General features: G+C 46.0%; 1 protein-coding gene across 12 annotated transcripts in view; it reads right to left on the reverse strand.

Moving 5' to 3' along the window:
- The window catches only part of SETDB2 (SET domain bifurcated histone lysine methyltransferase 2), a 1,645,210-nt gene that overhangs the window by 1,598,412 nt on the left and 27,234 nt on the right, over positions 1-19,564 (reverse strand). The window contains exon 1 of one of the 12 annotated variants that reach the window (XM_069639338.1): positions 10,380-10,414. The exons of the other annotated variants lie outside the window; for them this stretch is intronic. The gene's annotated coding sequence lies outside the window, so the exon portion shown is untranslated. Of the gene's footprint in view, positions 1-10,379; positions 10,415-19,564 lie in introns of those variants that run through there. 12 annotated transcript variants of the gene reach the window in all.

Genomic DNA, 19,564 nt, shown 5'->3' on the forward strand with positions numbered 1-19,564 from the left:
TTTCTTTGGTGCCCTTTTTGCGGACACAATATAAAGACACCCCTGCGGAAGACTTGGATTTCCTAATGAGTGAGTTTTGTGGATTATCATCAAGGTATTCTCTCAATGCTTGTTTTTCTGGTAGAGACAAATTGTACATTCTTCCAAAGGGAACAGCAGAGTCAGGAATCAAGTTGATGGCACAATCCTCAATCCGATGGGGAGGTAGTTCCTTTGGTAGCTTGTCTTCGAAATATCTTGGAATACCTGGTATCTGGCAGGAATGCAGTGTATGCCTATGGTGGACCTATCTTCTGAAACACAAGTGGCATTAAGTGGTTCCTTAGCGTACTCTTTCCTACAATGCGAGGAACAGACTTCCGAATTAAAATTGTACAGTGTTCTTTGACGAATCAATCAAGGGATTGTGCCGACGAAGCCATGGAATCCAAGTGAGCAGCTCGAATAAAGGTAAAGAATAAAGTCTTGTGATGATTGTTAATGGAAACTGATAAGGGTACGGATATATGCGTGATGGGATCCGAACTTAAAGGTCGACAGTCAATGCTTTCCACAGATGTGAACCCTTCTTCACTTCTCTGGGTATACCCTCCTGGTCAGCCCAGAGTACAGGCTAGCACCTTCATAGGACTCCTTTGATGTATTTGTAGGTTGATCCGCAAGACCACAAGTCTGGCGTCAAAACCATCAGAGACTGTCTGTGTTACTATGGAGGGACTGAAAAGATCACCCCAAATCATCATCCCATCTAGGACCGGGGTCTTCCGTTTCCCTGTCTTCTGGCAGGGACATCTGGGCAGTCTCTTAGTAAATGATTATAGGAGCCATAATATAGGCAAAGTCCCATGCGTCTTCTTCCCCTTTCAGTTGCAGTGAGGGGTCCTCGGGCAGTTCCTATCTGCATTGGTTCTTTCCGGGGCAAACATTCGGTAGAAGACGGAGCAGAGGACGTAGGTTGGAAGGTAGAAGTAGCCCCTTTATTCTTCTTTCGTTCTGTTCGTCGTTCTGCAAGTCTATACTCCATCTGTAGTACCAGTGATACTAAATCAGAAAAGGCATCCGGGCGAGTCGTTTGGGCTAACTTATGCTTGATTTCGCCATTTAACCCTCCTCTGAAAATAGTGTATCGTGCAGTTTCAGGCCAGCCTGCCTCAGAGGCTTTCCTCTTAAATGATGAAATGTAGGCGAAGACATCGGAATTGCCTTAGAAAAGGTCTCAAAGTGACTCGTAGGCAGTGTAAACCACCTCAGGTCTTTCGAAGTTTTGTCTTAACATAAAGGCAGAGTAGTCTTGTAAAACAGGATACGCTCAGGTGACAAGAGGAGTTGCCCATGCTAAAGCATTGCCTTTCATATTGGATATCATAAAACCGAGCGAAGACTGGTCAGTGGAATAAGTTGAAGCGTGGAAGGTAAAGTATACCGTACAGGCATCAATGAACTCTAAAATCCATTTGGGGCCTATATCAAATTTCCCTGATGCCAGACCCAAAGGAGGTAGATCTATCGAGTGTGCTTTTCTGGCCGTCAGTAATTGTTTTAGCGTAGAATTCTCTGCCTCTAGGTTTTGCACCTCCAGGGTGAGACCTTGTACAGCTGACCCCAATTCCTAGAACTGTTCCAGACTAGCCATTCTTCTTGGGCGTTACAAACTCTCATAAAATATGTCACTCTGCTCACGTGTAACCTTGACAGAGGTTTCGACGTGCCCCTTTGACATGGTCTTTCTTGCGGCTTGTTCTTGGATGTCCTGCGACCCGCCAATAGAAATGGTATGTCTCTGTTTGAGGCCACAATGCCCACCTGATCTGGTACAGGACAGAATGCACCCCCACAGGAACAGCTTAATTGGCGAAAAGCCAAAATATGGCAGAAAAGTCCCCTACGTCTAGATGCTAATGCTGATCACGATCTGGGTTGTGTTCCAATACTGAATAAAGAAGTAACTGTATGATAGTTGTAGCATAGATGATGAAATCCACAGTATGGAGCAAAGTGAATGCTCCCGAACAAAAAGGTCCAGGGTGCGCAGCCAAGGATAGAATGAGGAGGGCAACTGACAAGAACAAAGGCTGTGGGAACACTGAAGGCAAGAAAGCAGCACAAAGATAGAAGGGTGAGGTACCAAAAACGGCATCAGGAAGCTAGGAGTTACTGATAGGGAGCACTGGTAAACTGGAGGCAGGGAAGCAAGAAAAAGGAACGTTCTGAGGGAGCAAAAGAAAGGACAAGGAAAGCACAGCGTCTTACCCTGAAGTGTAACCCCAAGAGTTTTTTCCGATGCAGGAAGACGCCATATTGGAAAAGGACTAGAACATTACTAACGTTCTAGCAAAACATTGTGTCACATCTTAATGGCCAATGGTGCCACAATAGCCACAGACCGAACCATGACCGTTATTAACTGACTCTTTACCCAAGGTCTCCCTCATGTCCCCAAATTCAAAGAAACTACCATCAAGGCTCACACACATCTGACCACCTTTGAGTGCTGAAAGCCATGACAACCAAGGTTAATTGGAGGGCCCCACCACATGGATGACCTGGAGAAGACCAGGAAGAGAGAAAGCTAGTAGCTCTACTCTTTTTCCACGCTGTCCAGAGGACTCCCAATGTGGGATGGTCCCCAAGACGTTTAGGAATGTCATTATACAGGGGCCTTAGAAAATCTCTCACTTTCCGAGGGTGAGCCTTCAGATCTTCAAGGTAGGTCCAATACATTCTCAAGTCATCCCTCATATGTTCGAGCACTACGAGTAGCTCAGAGGCTTAATTATATAGATCGAAATCCAGGAGTCCAAATCCTCCCTGGTCGCTCTGAAGCGTAAGAGTTGACCTTTTCAGGCTTGATTTTTTATTTCGGTATGTAAATCTGCTCACTGAACCGTTACAGTGACCATAGCTGTCAGGAACAACAGTTAGGAGAGCTGGAAAGAGGTATAAGAGACAGGGCAGGACATTCATCTTAACTGAGGTCATACCACCATACCATGAGAGGATCAATGGATCCCACCACTTGATCTCTGACTTTATTGTTTCCCTCAATGGGTGGAAATTAGCTTGCATAAGGTCCCTGGTAAGGTGGACTCCCAAGTATTTAATTTTAATACCCTTTTTTTCACCCGCAATCCCAATAACCTATTTATTTATTTCATTTGTACAGCGCAAAGGCAACCCGGGGGCATTGAGGCACGTGAATCGAGATCGGATTTCCATCCTTTATAGGAATTACGCAAGATTTATCAATATTTATTTTCAGGCCCGAGAAGTGACCAAAGCTTGAGATGAGAGACAACAATTCGGCAAGGGATGTTTGGACCTTAGTTAGGTAAGCTAAAGTGTCATCAGCGAAGATGGACAACCTGAAGTCTACCTCACCAAACTTGATTAGACCGAATAGATATGGCTAGATGCTCCTTTGTAAGTGCATACAGGAGGGGCGACAAGAGGCATCCCCGATTTGTCCCTCTGAACAGTCTAAACGACTCAACGTGCAATAGACTTGTACCCTCGCCCTAGGGGCTCTATACAATGCTGAGATCCATTTCAGGAAATTAGCTCCAAACTCCAACTCCATCTTTCCCAGGGCTGCCATTCCACCCTATCGAAAGCCTTTTCTGAGTCGATACCAGTAAAGCTTCAAGGTCAACAAATTTGGCACAATGCATCATATTGACATTCTTCCTTATGTTAATCGGAGTCCTGCCTACCGCCAATGAATCCCACCTGGTCTCCCTGAATAAGGGAAGGAAGCAATGCTTGTAGCCCATTTCCCAACAGTTTTGCCAATATTGTTACATCATTACTCAACAGAGATATCAGAAGAGCAGAGTGACAGGTTTTCCCCTCTTGGGAATACCCACAATAGTGGCTTCCATCATCATGTCGGATGTGGGGGGGGGGGGTGGGGAAGAGTGTCGATCTGCAGAGTTAATTTCATAGAAAACCATCACCACCCAGAGCTGTGCCCGACTTCATCCGTTTGATAGTCTGAATCACCCTTTCTAGACAGATTGGTGATTCTAAATTGGATGTTGAGTCCTGAGAAATAGTCGGAATGGGTTGCTTATTGGAAAATGTAGCGATATGGGAGCCATCTCTCGAATATTCGGGAGGAGTACATTTCCTCATAGTATATGACCTTATTCTATGCGATGAACCCTTCTACTGGCTTTGTCAAGATTATCATTGTTCTCTTGTTTTTCTCTTCCTCTCCTCCCCAGAGTCCCCAGGCCAGAATATTGTCAGCCATGTCACCTTTTTCATGGTATTTCTTTTTCAGGAATAATAGTTTTCTTTCTGTGCCCTGAATCAATATTGACTTAAGCTGTACTTTATACTGCCTAAGTCGGTTAGCTTTAGACAGGGCTTTAGGCTAGGTCAAATAGTTACCAGAGCACCCTCACAGTTGCATTTCCGAGCTCTTCTTCCTAATCAGGTCCTCTTGTTTTGACGACTCCTTTTTCTGGGAACTGAACCATGTGAGAACCCCCTGGGAGGGGTCAGTAATGCAAGGCGGACAACTGTTTGAGGATTTCACAAAATATACCATTTTTATTACAAAAGGAAATATTTCAAAATGTCTCACTGTCCCTATTCTGCTGAGGAATTCCCTGCCTAACCTAAAGCGAAGGGAATACACTCCAACACAGGATAACTGTCTCTCACGCTAAACAACACAAACAAAGAAAAGAAAAGGCAATTCAATATGACATAACCAACATTCACATTTCCTAAATGACCTAATATCCTGGATGAAAATCCTTCCTCAAGATTCAAAGTCACTTGGGTAAATGTTCAACAACAGAAAGAAAAGGTCTTAAATCAGTTCTTGATGGATTAAAGTCAAAGTAAAAAGTTCATCAACAAATGTTCCACTCGCAACAAATCTCTTTTGGATGAAGTTATCCACTTCCCACTGCTAGCAAAATAGCCCCAATTTTAATCCTGGCCACCATGCTTTGTCACTCTCACAGGAAGATTTGCCACAGTTCAAAAAAAGAAAATGTAATATCAACACTGTAAAGGATACACAGTGCTTGGTTAACAGAATTCCTTGAATTACAGTTTCAACATTCAAAACGGTATATTTGTTAGGATGGCTTTTTAGTAGTGCTGCTTCTACTTCAACAACTATATTTCTACTTGCTTTACCATGAGAACAGTCACCTTTGTCCCACAGTATTTCACCTTGGTTTTGACAACTGCAATGTAGCATCCACTGACAACCAGACATACTCCTTTAGTTTCAATACTTTGGACTATTGCCATAGCTTCAATGACTTTTAGACAGATTTCTTCAAGATATATTTGTAAAGCACTTCAACTTCCTCAGGTAGGCAAGGCACTGTTACTCTTAATAGCTTTCTTCATATAGGCAGCCTCTTTGCCTCTCTTGTCCATCTGCCATGATAACAACCTTGGTTTGTCTTTAAGATTCATTTCTCTCTGGCCTCCACAGTCTTGGGAATTACAGGTTGAGTCTGCTTCAAAATAGTTTTTTTACAAGCAGCCAGTTCCCATTCCCCAACTTTACCTGCACATTTCGGCCAGCTATCAGTCCAACAATCACCCAGAAGCCTTGGTGCCACCCTCTTGGCTTCAGGTAATACTTGTAAACAGTTGTTTTAGGACAATTCACCATTTGTCAAAGCAATCCAGCAATACTGTGATATTAGTAAGGTTGGTTTCACTGTAAGCATGGGGTGCCTCTTGGCTTGGGCAATGCTTGTTCTTCATCAGTTTATACTCCAACTTCTTGGGAATAAAAGATACGTCACTTTCAGATATAGTGTAGGATTCATTATTTATATTGAAACAACAATTAGGCACTTGATTCCATAATGTAGTTTTTATATGTTATACATGGTAACTCTTGTATAGTCAGCACTCAGTGTTCAATAAAATGGTCAGAGCTGTGTTCCTTCTCCGTAATTAGGGATACACAACCATTCCTTTGAACAGAAACAGTCTTTTTATAATTGAACAATGGATGGTTAGAACGTTCAGCTTCTTACGCGAATAAGAGATCTTGCACGTTAAACGCGAGTGCTACATTTCCATTGTTCAGAGTATTCTGAATGCAACAAAACTTCTACTCACATAAAGCCTTACACAAGTTAATATGGAGCTAGTTACTGTTACCAGCAACGCTTGCACAATGTATTTGAACGCTGTGCTTCACTCACCGGCTTCTGATACATTCACTCTGCGGGTCGCACTGCTTTCCCGACATCCACTACAACTTCTGCTTCTGGCTCGCTGGGAACCCACACCCTTCTCCTGAACAGGCAGCTCTGGTCCGGCCATATGATCTAGGAGTTCTTACTCCTGAGATCCTCGGCTCGATAATTGCTTCTTGCCACAATCTCCTGCACATCCGCATCTCGGCAATCACTGCAATCAGGCTCACATGTAGAAAACAATCTCTCCTGGATGTCTTCTGCTGCACAGCCTCTGCACTTCATAGATTGGGGGAACAGGACTCTCTCAGACCACGCAGGTGAAATCTGCTGTCTCCACATTCCAGCGTCCATCTTGTTCTCCCACTTCTGCTTGGTTTGTCAGCCTCGTGTCTTCTTTTTGCTTCCACTGCTAGAGCCTGCACACCAGCTAACCTTTGTGAGAAACCTGAGGGATCCTCACACCTACTTCCTTTAGATGCTCTGTTCAGGTAGCCAGGGAAAGGCCATCACTTGTGAATCCTGACCCGGAGGGTGGAGATGCAAGGGAGGATCACCTGGGCGGAGAGTCCATGGGGGATTGGGAGGGGATATCCACAGGCTAGACATGGGATCCCCTTTTCCTTACGAGAACCAACCTCCCTTAACCTTTATGGACTGTTGCAAACCATCTCCCCTCATTTTTCCTCATTCAAACCACTATAGAACTGGGACAAGGAAGCAGGGACTAGGAGTAGTCAACACTAGTAAAGTCATTTCACCACTCTAGTACTGAGACGAGAAAGAAGTCGGCAGACTGCTGTAAAAGTCAGGCTTGTCCCGAGCACTCCACTAATTACGACCAGGCAATTGACATTAGGGACTACACCTGCAACCTGGCAAGTGGCTGCAGGTGTATAAAAGGTGGAGCTGACAAGTGGGAAGGGCCGACCAGCAGGCGAGAGCCCAGCCCAGCCCGATCGATGCGGGCCAGGAGGGAGAATCCTGCATCCCAGAAGGCATCCGAGGTGGGTCCTGTAAAAGAGCCATGATGTAAGCAGACGACCCCAAGAAAGCTGTGGAGCCAAGGGCCAGCCCGGCTACAAGAAGGCCACAGGATTGGGAGCCTCATTGTTCAGAGGTCTGCAACCACAGCTGAGGACATAGAAGACGGAAACAAAGTCACTGACATCGTCCGCAGGGAGAAAGTGGAGCTGGGCAACACACAGAGAGAAGGTGAAGTGCGAAGGGCCCGCAGTCGGAGGAAAGAGTTGTCGGCAGAGCAGAAGCTGAGGGAACAGCCGCCCAGAGGAGACGCCAAGTACCGGTGAATGAAAAGGGAAAAGCATTCAAACCGGGTGCACCTGGGGGCTGTGGAGGAAACAAATTAGATGCTGAGTGAATGAAAAAGTATTACGATATGAAATTAACCAAAGGCGACGGGTTGAGAGGAATATGAAGGTCAACAGTAAAAGACCAAAGTTATTGAATACCGAAATAAATGAAGGCTATTGGAAAAGCTATGGCCCGATGATAAGTTTGTGTGAAATACATATACCACATATTGAAAGCAAAGCACGAAATGCATGGAATACAGTAGAAAATAAGTATGAAACGTTGCGAGAAAGTGTGAAAACAAGGTGGTGAAGCAACAAGAACACCACAAAGTGAACTGCATGCAAAAACACATTGGGCCTCATTCCGAGTATGGAGGTAATCATGGCGCTATTAGCGCCATGACTACCTCCAATACCGGTACCGAGTCCGCCCTGGTTCAATGGGGACTTACCGTCTATTCCGACCTTTGCGGGACCGGTAAGTCCCCATTGAAAAAGCTATTCCCCATTCCCATTTGTGCCCCCATAGGGCTCAATGGGAAGGCGCTAATAATGGTACCGCAAATTGCGGTTCCGTTATTAGCTCTAAAGTCCCTTATTAGCTCTAAAGTCCCTTAACGGGTCCCGTCCGGACTCGCTAAGGGAACTCGGAATAGGGCGCAAAGGGATTACCGGCACCGGTATCCTTACCGGTGCCTGGTATCCCTTTGCGCCCAACTCGTAATGAGGGCCACTGTGACAAAGTCAAGAAACTGGCTGAGAAAAGAGCACAGTGTGGCAAAGCCAAGAGGTTGGCAAGGAAAAGCCAAGTGAGTGTGAATTAACCATCCTACAGGTACAGAAGAACCTGTGTGGGCTAAAGAGTCTAGGGTTCCTGGTTATGTGACCTATAATGGGTGGACCATGTGGTCTGACAACTGCGCTTTGACCGGGCAAACCCAATTTGTGAATGCCAAAGAGGTTGCTGAAACGAAACAGGAGAAAGCAATCTGATTGAACTGTTAAGAAACCAGAAGGACTATACAGTTGATCTAGAGCTGTTTTTGTTGAACATTGAAAGATTGAGAATAAGTACAAGTGGACTGTCTTGAACTTTGGCAAGGGATCCCTAAGACTTTGTGGAACTGTCTTGAACTTGCGGAAGGGGTGGTGAAAAGTAAGCCAGGACCTGGAAGAGGCTTAGAACTTTATTTGGAACACTATTTCTTTTATTACGGACATCCCTACACATTGTAAAGCTTTAGTTGTGAGCGCAAGTATAGGTTTTGAACACAGGCGGACTTAAATTGAACTTTCTGACTCATACTTTCCTTAGTTTCTTTAGGTAGGAAAATCCCACCTTAGTATATGACAAGTTAGGCCTTCAACAAACCTGAGATTTGAGTTAATAAATCCTATTATTTTGAACTTTGAATCTGTTGTCTGTGTCTTGCTTCATGATGCCTTCACAAATGGTGTCAGAGGAGGGAATGCAGCTCAACCGATACAAGTTGGGGAACCCTTCATTTGGAAAATGTTAATCGGAGAAGAATCCTGCATTGTGTTGCAGGATTAAGACATTGCTATCGTTAAGACATTGGGGAAAGAGCGGAGCAACATCGCCTCTCCCATCGATGAATCCTACACCCCATAAACCAACCTAGGCTCCAATCCCCTACCCTTTGTACTAAGAGAAAGATCTAGACAGGGCATGTTGTCTACCAGTGGGCTGGGACCCCTAGGAGGAAACCAAGAACCCTTCACCCAGTAACATACCAGGATAGTGTTTGGAAAACAATGCCAAACCCCTCAAGCTATTCTACCTGCTAGGAGGGTTGCAGAGGGCAACGTCCATTACCTCTTCTGCCCCCAAAGATTATCTAGTGCCTGCACCAGTGGGGGCCTTTTATGCCTCCTGGGTTCATATAGGTGTGGGATGTTAAACTGATTTACCCGACTACTACAATGGATGTTAGGCTTGATTACCCGACTGTTACAACTGCATGTCTCCTCAGTCTTTCTCGTCTCAGTACTTCTGGAATTCTGGGACTTGAAGTTCATTGCAACAAAGTTCGTTATTTTAACTTCTGCAGTTTAGCAAACAGCCATAAAAAGTGTGGGATTACAGGGAAAGTTAAAGAGGGGTGTTGTCTCAGTCTTCCTGGTCTTGCCCCCCTCCATGTGCTCCTCCCACAGTACACCACCCCCAGGGTCGGGATCAGGAAGCGTCTGCCTTTCCCCAACCGCATTAGGAGGGTTCCAGACCGGCTTCCTGGGAGTTATCTCCGATTCATCACACACACCCTTATAGTCCTCCCACAGTGACTGCACCCCCACCTCTCCATTATCATTATGTCCGAAGTACTTCTTGATTTCTATGAGAAGGCCCTGGGCCAGAGCTCCGTCTTTCAACAGGAAATCGTTACACCTCCACCTGCCCTTAGCTGTTTGACCTGACCAATTACCTACTGCTATGCTGACCAAGTCGTGGCCTGGCCTGGGGATGGGATCACTTGTGAATCTGAGATTAGAGCCCTTATATCTTTGTCAACCAAAATGAGGTCTATGCTCGAATACACATTGCTTACTTGCCTGTAGTATGTGTAAGGCCTGTCCCGGTCATCGGAGACAATGAGAGAGTGTGTGAGACCCAATTCCCAGTTAATCAGAAATGATGAGATTTGCTGTCTTTCGGCAAAGTCGAAGAGGTATCTCACCACCTTTTCCTGTCCCAAAACATGTCCAGAACCATATTAACAGTCCCCCCCAATATCAGATGAGCCTCCACAAACAAGGTCAACCTCTCCTTAAACACCTCCTAGAATGGAATCTGTACCGCATGGGGATAATAATTCTTTTGGTAGGAGCTGATGCCACATACATCTCTCAAACTGCTTTTTACCTTAGTTTTGGTTCTCTCCCCCTCTGCCAGAAGGTTTCCTGTAAAACAGGAGGATATACAATTTATACCTCTGAAATTCTCTGAGGACCATCGATCTCTTGGTCGGAAAGCTGACACCCCATGCATTAAGGAAGCCCATCATTATTTAAAAACTCATACCCATGAGTAATAAGCTCCTTCCTGTACCCCCGCACTTTCCGTAGAGAAGGTGCTCCATGCGAAAAAAAAGGCGCTCCCCAAGACTAAACCATCCTTGACAATAGAAACATTTATTTCAATTTGTAATTTCCCCTTATCGTTAGAACCACCCCCCCTCACCCAACATCCCAATCCCCCCTTCCTCCCGAGGCACCCCAGTCTTGTGCAAGAAGCATATACCACCCAAGACCGGACCACCAGTGGTCCCCAGAACATCAAACCAAATCATCTTGAATGCAACCACTTCTGAGCCCCCCCACAACTCCACACCTGGCGCACCGCTCAAAGCCCCTCCCAACTCCCTCCATCCCATGTACAATTGTGGGAACTCGAGACCAGCGATTTGAGACCCAAAATGAAAAAGCATCAGAACTACATTACTACACTGCCTTCTGTAAGGAAGGCATTGTATCAAACAGTGAAGAAAGGCACAAGTGATCACAGTTCAAGGGTGTTTACTAAACTTTAATGGGTTGGTAGAACGCCTATCTAAACCTAAATCTAAGGATGGGAGCAAGCTACAACCGTCAAATAATAATGCAGTCCTAGTGGAGTCTTTGTCAAAATAAAAGGGCCCATACTAATAAACTTATTTCCAATCCTTACTTCTAAGCACAAAAAGGGTGTTGGACAATTGTGTACGCAAAAAGGAACGTGTTCAAGAAATAATATGTCAGGATAGTTTAGCAGTTGGCTTTGCTTCCCCACATTTTCAGCATGGGACAAGGCAGCACGTTGAGCTTCATACACTCTGGCTTCTTAGAAACCGTTCAAAACAGGTCTCAGGGCCTTCTACCAAAGCCTCTTTTCCATTAACAGTCTCTTACTGCAGAGGTTCTGTCGTAACAAACAAATATCAAAGTTCCATTCCTCTCAGTATTTTCACATGCACAAGTTAATCATTTTCAATGTTCATCTGGGGGCTCCCTCCTTTAGGCTTGTACGCATTTTTACCACAATGTTTACTTTTGGTCTCCCTTGTTCAGGCTCGGACCATGGATCTCACTCGTTTGGGCTCGGATCCCTTTTTACTTTCTACGTTTTCCTCTGGATATCAAAATCGAAGACTTTCGAATATGCATTGGGTTTTGCTTAAACCGTTGCAGGACCACTTCGATTCACTCAACACATGTTTGTATCCTTACAGAGACCTTCGATTGAGCACCTTCACAGTGCCTGACCACTCTGTCAACGGTATCGTATCTTTCCTTCTCAAGTTCAAGCATTCATTAATAGTTCAGCTTTATTCGCGTCTCATCACATGCGTTTAAAAATGTTTGTTCCTGCACTCGTTATACAATGTTGCTGCTTGCAACCTCGACTTCAACACAGACCAGTGTTGGGTCAGTCTGCCCAACTAACCTGCTGTGTTGATCTCTACGGCGCTACTTTGTTCTTGGCGCCAAGGATGACACCACAGCGGCTGCTGCTCCTCACCCCCCTGGTCAGTTACGCGGGAGTGCCTCCAATATCTCCAGCACACAATGCAGGATTCTTCAGACTGGTTTCCTGGCCTTACGCTTTCACTGTCGAAGGTTTCTTGAGAATAACGGTTTCTTGCCGAAAAGGTCAAGGTTATTACCCTCCTTGTGAACCCTTTGTGGTTTGCAGTCATTCTCCCCTCAATCAGCTGCCGATTTGAAACTGCTGTTCCTTTGTGTCCTTTGCCTCGCTCAGAGTGTGCTTTTGTGCTCCGCTTTTTATCCGTGTGGGGAAGTGTAATGGCAGTCAGGCGTGAGTAATTGCCAGCAATTGCCGGACCTCGCCTGACCATTGTAGTGAGACATGTCAGGTATACTGCTCGGGTGTTCGTCTGTTTTCTCCCAGACCAGATAGTCGGTGTCAAAGTGTTCATGTAGGGAAATTAGGGTCGGGTAGAGTTCCCATGTATCCTACCTGGTAGGAGGGAAAAACGGGTTATAGGGGAGGGATACCCAGTCTCGCCATCCCTTGTTCCACTCCTCAAAAACCCCTCACCCAGGTGATCCTCGCGCACTGGTCCACTCGCCAGGGTCTGGGTCCAAAAGGTGATGGCCGTGCCCTGGTCACCTGAGGGAAAGATCTGCGGGGACTTGTCCCCTTCTGGTTTCTCACACTGCCCACAGAGACAAGGCATTATGATCACTTTTTCCCCCCCAACGGGAGAGTGTTTTTTCAAAACCTTTCGAACCCTGGCAGCCAACCGTCTTCTTACTCCCGAATTATCAGTCCTCAGTGTGACCATATCGCCAGCATCAGAATTTAGATCACGTTGCCTTGGGTTCCCCAACATTTCACCTTTTACCCTTTTGTAGGTCATCTTTCAACATCAATTTGTATTTGTGGTGTCGATATCCAAAGGAGATTGAGAAAGGGAAACCCCAGTGGTATCTCACTCCCTTTTCTTTGAGCCACAGTCTAAGGGGAGCAGACAATCGACTTCTGGCAAGAGTAAAGATGGAGAGATCCTGGAAGATAGAAATCTGTGTTTTGTCATAACCGATCGCGCCCTCTCTTCTTGCATTGTCTAGGATCGACTTTGGAGCATAGCAGTGGAATCAGGCAAGGATTGATCTGGAACCTCTGGAGCCTCCTCCTACCCGGTGTGCCCACTCTATCTTAGGCTCATCTATAGTGTTCTTCCTGTACAAGGCCTTGATTACCTTGATGATCGCCCTTGTAATATATCTCTGAATCACCCCTTCTCTTTCTGAGGTTGTTTCAGTGGTCCCCATTTTCAAAATCATCAATATTGAGGGCGGTTTCGCCTTCTCTCCGTTTAAGTTCCGACATCCTCATGTCAATCTGGGTTTCAATGATGTCAACCGACAATTGAGTAGTCTTCAAGCATTAAATTCTGTCATCCACTGCGTCCACTCTCCGATCAAGTTTATCCACCCTCTGACCAATGTCCGCCCTAATGCCCCTTCTCTCTACATGGGGCGCCACTATGACCTTTTTAGTGGACACTAGGTCGTCGGCCATGTTCTCATGAAAGGGTTGCTCCAGAGGATAGGAGGGCGACATGAGCTCCTTGAAGTGGTTCATATGTAGGGTAGCTCTTTAGGTCATTTGTGGTGTACAAATCGCTCCACACACTCCTCCCTCCCAAAGCTATAATTGTGCTCTGCCCTCACCGGGCTACTTAACAGGCTGAATGGCCCCCGGGAAGGCAATAACTCTGACCACTTTGGAGGTCGACTGAGCTTAACTAGAGTCAGTCCTTACTACATACGCACAGCAGCCAAACTTGCTCCACTAGATCCCTACCAGAGATGGGGCACACCGTGTGACTGGCTGAATGAAGCTTGGGGCCTCTGGGCAACGGCCTCTCCACTATAATGTCAGAGGGCACTGTCTAGCACAAGAAAAACTAGAGCAGGCAGATCACCAAAGACATGCCGTGTTCCTTCAGTCTGTAGCTCTGTGCCTTGAAGGAAGATACCCAACGGGGGACATGCGCAGCTCCAGTGCCCCAGTGGCTGGTAGATCATGTACACACCTGTTGTGGTCCAGTGTGGCAACAGGGGAGATGCTGGGCACCGCGCTTCCCCAGGCCAAGGTGTCAAGATCACATCCACTTAAGGGCAGTGGGAGGGGTCAGTAATGTGAGTCTCGGAATGAGTTTAGTTTTCTCAAGGTTCAACATTTTATTTTCAACAAAAACAATAAATACACTAACTAAACCTACCCTAGCAGGGGACTCCCTACCTAGTATAGGATCTTAGGGAAATCCTCCTAGAATACACAAAACTAACCCTAACGCTATGCAACAAAACATTCAAAGTAAAGCATAAACAACATAAATAAATGATGACCACATAACCAATGTCTTGGATGACTTCTACTTGTTCTGGGTAAATTCCGCTACCCTAGAAATGTCCAAAGTCAATGCCTCCCAAGGAAAAATTAAGTCTTAAAATCTCAATTCTTAAAAGGTTCCAAAGAAACAAAGTCACTGAAACAAAAATCCACATGTAACCGTTTCTTCTTCGTTGAATGAAAAGCTTCTCTGTCAAAGTTCCACAAAGAAAACAGCACTGATGGTAATCCTGGATAATGTTCAAAACAAAAAGTACCACTTCCACTTTGATAACAACTTTACTTTTGTAACTTCTGCAGCGTCTTGAATGCAATTTGTCAGGATGCTTTTCTTAAGGGAGTTGCTCTCTTGTTGGCAACTTTCTCCTGCCAATGCTACTGCAAGAGCAGGCTTCTTTGCAAAGACGGCTTCAACTTCATCAATACGCGAACGTTCTGACAAAATCTAGACAGTCACAGTTCTACTTCAACTTGATATTGTGGAAATGTGTTAGGAAAATTAAACAAGACTCAGGTTGGCAAGGCACTTTTCTTTCCACTATTACAAGAAAAGGCCGCCTCTTTGGCTACCACAAAATCTACCTTAGCTTTCGATTGCCACAGTTTCAGCTTCACAGATTCTTGATTAGTTATTGTTACAAGCACCTAGCTCCCTACCCCAGCTTCACATGCATCTTCTTGTCCCCAGGGTTTTCCCCAAAGCTGTAATGCCACCCTCCCAGTCTTATATAACTTAGTCACCCTTGTAACAGAGGAACCTGGGGTTGTATCCGTTTCAAAAAGTTCAAGACAACAAGGTTTAGTTCTTAATTGGGCTGTTTTCCCCTTTGGAAGGTATTGTCTACTGGCTTGGGTAATGCTTGTTTTACTTGTGAGTTCTACAGCTTCTGCAACAATTAAATGTTTGTTTAAAATGTTACAAGAGTAAGGGTTCACTTCAAAATCAGATTCAGGCATCCGCGATTCCTCTTTGATTGTCAACTCAAACTTGCGTTCCCTTTAATTCAGACAGCGTTTGTCTCGGACAATGATCAGGAAACACAATACTTCGTACGCAGCCTCTATGAAGCGAAATATTCTTGTAACTCTTTGGGAAAGTCTGCCACAACTTATTCAACCATTACCGCTACCATTTTCCCTCTTAATAGGAGACACACGACCACACCAGTTAAGGATTTTTAATAGAACAATGGGAAAAGAAAGACTTTCTTCACACGCAAGCAATTTAGCTATTGTAGACTAAGCGTGTTATACATTTCTCTTTGTTCAACAAGAATTCCCACAACTACAAATGATTTCACTCACTTTACCTTATACGCAAGTGAGTTGCAACTGGTTACAGTTACCGGCAAGGAGTTTCTGATGCTTTGGAGTATGGCACTTCATTTACCGGCTTACAGCGACTGCAGGTTACTTCCACTTCCCGCCTTCTCTTTATCTACTACTGCTAGCGCAGGCACTCTCAGGATCCACACACCTCTTCAGCATGGGTGTCTCGGATCTGGCCTCGTTAATGGAGAGACTTCCTTTCTCCAGCATCCCTCGATTTGCTTCTGCACACGGGCCTGTGGAAAAACACAGGAATGCAGCTCTGCATTGACTGCAATTAGGCACACCTAGAAAGACTGGCAGCTTCACCCAGTCTCTTCCAATGCAGCCACAGCCAAACAGGGTTTGTGAGCACAGGACCAACTGCTGCAAACAAATGAGCCACGCCTCTGAGCCCTGGTTTTGAGGAACTCAGGGCCTGCAAGCTTCTCTGTAGACAAGCGGAGAGGAAGTGGCGTGATGGCGATAAAATCTCCTTCCGTCGCACTATGGCAGCGTATCATAAGGCTGTCATTTCTGCGAAAACATTTTTTTTAGTCGGAAGGTGGAGACTACGGTAAGTCAGCCTAAGGCCCTGTTTGACATGGTTCACTCCCTTTCTTCTCAGCTAAATCGGACTCTCAGTCGGTGCTGTCCTAAGATCTCTGCAACTATGTGCCAAAATATCGGCGATACTGCTGGGCAGACTGCTGTTGTGCTCTGCCCCTATGTGGCCCCTGAATCTAATTCTACCTGGTCAGCCTTTCCCACCTTCTCCGAACCAGCTGTTCTTATGGCCATTCATCAGCTTAAATCAGCCTTGCCCGCTGATTTGATTCATCTTTTTAAAGACATGTCTGTTGATATCATCTCTCTGATCACCACTCAGTTAATGCCTCTTTTCGTGATGGTTGCATCCCAAATACCCTTAAACATGCTCTCAGTGCTCGGTAGTAGGTGTACATGTCCGGGCGACCAGTCCCTCCCATTCCTTTGGTTGGGTCAGCGTGGCATATGCTATTCTCTGCTTTTTGCCCTGCCACATGAATTTGAGGATCATTCCCCTTATTTCTGCACTGTGACAGGGAGCATTTGGTATTGATATAGCAATTTGGGGAGCACTACCATTTTTATGGCGTTCAATCGCCCCAGCCATAATATTGTCCGTTTGGCCCATCTCTCCAGGCCTTTAGCTATTTCTGTAAGCAGAGGGGGCAGGTTGTCTTCGTAGAGCTTCTCCGTAGTCCTTGAAATGTCGATTCCCAGATAACGAAGGCTTTGATAAGTGGTTGGTATATCTCTCGTGGTCATGGCATTTCGCCCAGGGAGGTCTGGAGCCTTGTAGAGGAAGAGCGTGGTTTTGTCAGCGTTGACTTTTAGCCCAGCCCATTGGCCAAAAATCTTGAATCGTTTGCAAAACTTTCGGTATGTTGCTCTGGGGGTCTACCAAATATAGGAGGATGTCATCCGCAAACATCGCCAGCTCGTATTCCACTTCCCCAACGATTATTCCTCCAATTGCCCTCTCTCTCCTGATGTTGTTACATAGTGGTTCCATGGACAGAGCATACAGGAACAGTGATAGGGGACACCCCTGTCTGGTCCCCCTAGACAAAACAATCTCACAGGAAATCCTGTTGTTCACCACCACCATTCCCTTTGGGATCCTGTAGAGGGCCCGGATCCCACGTATGAACGTTTCCCCCGAATTCCATGTTCCTCAGCACGGCCCATAGGAACTCCCACTCCACCCTGTTAAATGCTTTTTCTGAGTCCATGCTGAGGAGTGCATGGTTTCCTTCAATGCGCCCCCTGTGTGTTCCTTTAGGTCAAGGTTTTTCCGCATGCCGTCCACTCCCTGCCTATCTTCTATGAAGCCCACCTGGTCCGGATGCACCAGGTGGGGCATGATATCCTCCATGTGGGTGGCGAGAATTCTGGTGTTTACTCGCATCAGCGTTCAAGAGGGATATGGATCGGTATGATTTGCAGACACCTGGGTCCCTTCCTGCCTTGAGGATCACTACTATATGCCCTGCTGAGAATGAGGGAGGGCCCTGGCCCGACTCTTATATGGTTCAACACAGTGGCTAAGTGGGGGGAGAGGCTATCTGCTAAGTGCGGTTTCTGGGGGGGGGGGGGCTTTAGGTGTTTGACAGTTGGCCCTGCACTGGCAAACTTCCCCAGGGCCCGCACTGTGTTGCTTCCCTTCTATGGTCCGGCTGGAGGGGGGCCGCAAGGGGGCCGCGAGAAACACTCACCGCTCCAGCTATGGCTCTCTCCGGGCTGTTGCTCCTTTGCTCCTCCGTTGAGCTGCTGTCTCGTCGCCTTCACTGGTGGCCCCTCTGGCGGCGCCTCTCCCCTGGGGCTCGCTGCTTCCTTCTCTTCTTGGTCATGGGGGGTGGAGGGGACGACTCCTCCCATCTGCCCGAGCATGTGTGTGCTCTCTTCAGAGATCCGCCACCAAGGCAACACCCGGGGTGCGCCAGGACCCCGCTCAGCCGGGTGCTGTCTTTCCCAATAGCCGGGCTGTCCAGCCTCCCTTGTGGCGCACACCCGGATCTCTGTGCTAGCCTTCCCCCGACAGCTAGAACTCGCCTCAAGATGGCCTCCACGGCGGCCCAGGGATCATCTGCTGGGCAACCCCGATGGAGCGTGTACTTGTCTGGTGGATTTATGGCAGGGCGCTCTGGTCCTCCATCGCTCCCGCATCCTGTATCATGCGTCCGCCATTTTTCCTGGGTCCTTGTTAGGGGGAAGGGTGGCCCTCAGCGTACTCACTTTCCAGCCCCTTTTAGCTTCTCATTCTACCCGCATCTCCTTTTCTCTGGGTTCCTCTTATTAATGCAGGTATGTTTTGCGGTTTTCTCTTATGGATTCGCTCTATTTCATCAAATGTTTTACCTCGAGTCAGAGAGCCGAGCTTCAGGCAGCCATTGCCTTCAGCGCCCCCCTGGTGGTCTCCCGGATTTCATTTTTAAACACCCCAATATCATCTTGTATTGCCAAGGAACTGGAGTTTAGCTTAGAAATTGAAGATTGAATAATTGATAGTTCATTGAATATTTTTCCAATCCCAAGTTAATGGAGGATAGTTCCATTGAAGGGGAAGAATAATTAGGTTTACTCATTGTTGGATGAATAAATGCAGCAACAGCGTTTATAAGAGCGCAGGAATGCAGATTTAAATCAATACTGTATAAAGAATAATAGAGAGCAATACCAAGCTTGTAGCAAAGGTGTCAAACTTGAGCAGGCATTGATTTTCACTGGAATCATGTACTTGTGTGTAACATCCAGCCATACAATTACCTCAGGGTGTGAGAGGATATCTTACTGGCTGCTTTGAAGATTGCAGCATTCCATTTCAGTTTCAGAAATTAAAAAGAATGAAAACGCTATGGGGCCATGAATAAGTAGTTTTATTAGCCCGTTCAGGGAGTGAGAGACTCACTCGACCATTCTGTTTGATCGTTGGCCACCATGTCCTGCACCTTGGTTTTTTAACTATGTATCCCAAATTTGAATTAACCATTGTAATATATGCATATATGACAAATGTGGACGGTTTTGGTTTATTGTTATGTAAATAATGAAACACAGCCCTGACTAAAACCTGTGAAAGGTTGAAACACGCGTCGGCTGTAGGCTTTTAGGCTAGACTAAGCACAACTTACTCAAATAAAAAGAAACAATTACATTGTATCAATACTAACTTGGTGCGAGAATACATGTATTGATTGGCATACTTTAATAATGGTGTTGGCGCAGGCTACTAGGTGGAGCTTTCAGTATACCTTAAAAAGTCATTACTCCGGGATTATCAAACTTCACAGGGTTTCATTTGAAAACTATGGGGGTTTCAAAGTTGCAAATAG

The sequence above is a fragment of the Ambystoma mexicanum genome, chromosome 7q, assembly GCF_040938575.1.
Source record: "Ambystoma mexicanum isolate Mex_15411 chromosome 7q, UKY_AmexF1_1, whole genome shotgun sequence".
Lineage (NCBI taxonomy): Eukaryota > Metazoa > Chordata > Amphibia > Caudata > Ambystomatidae > Ambystoma > Ambystoma mexicanum.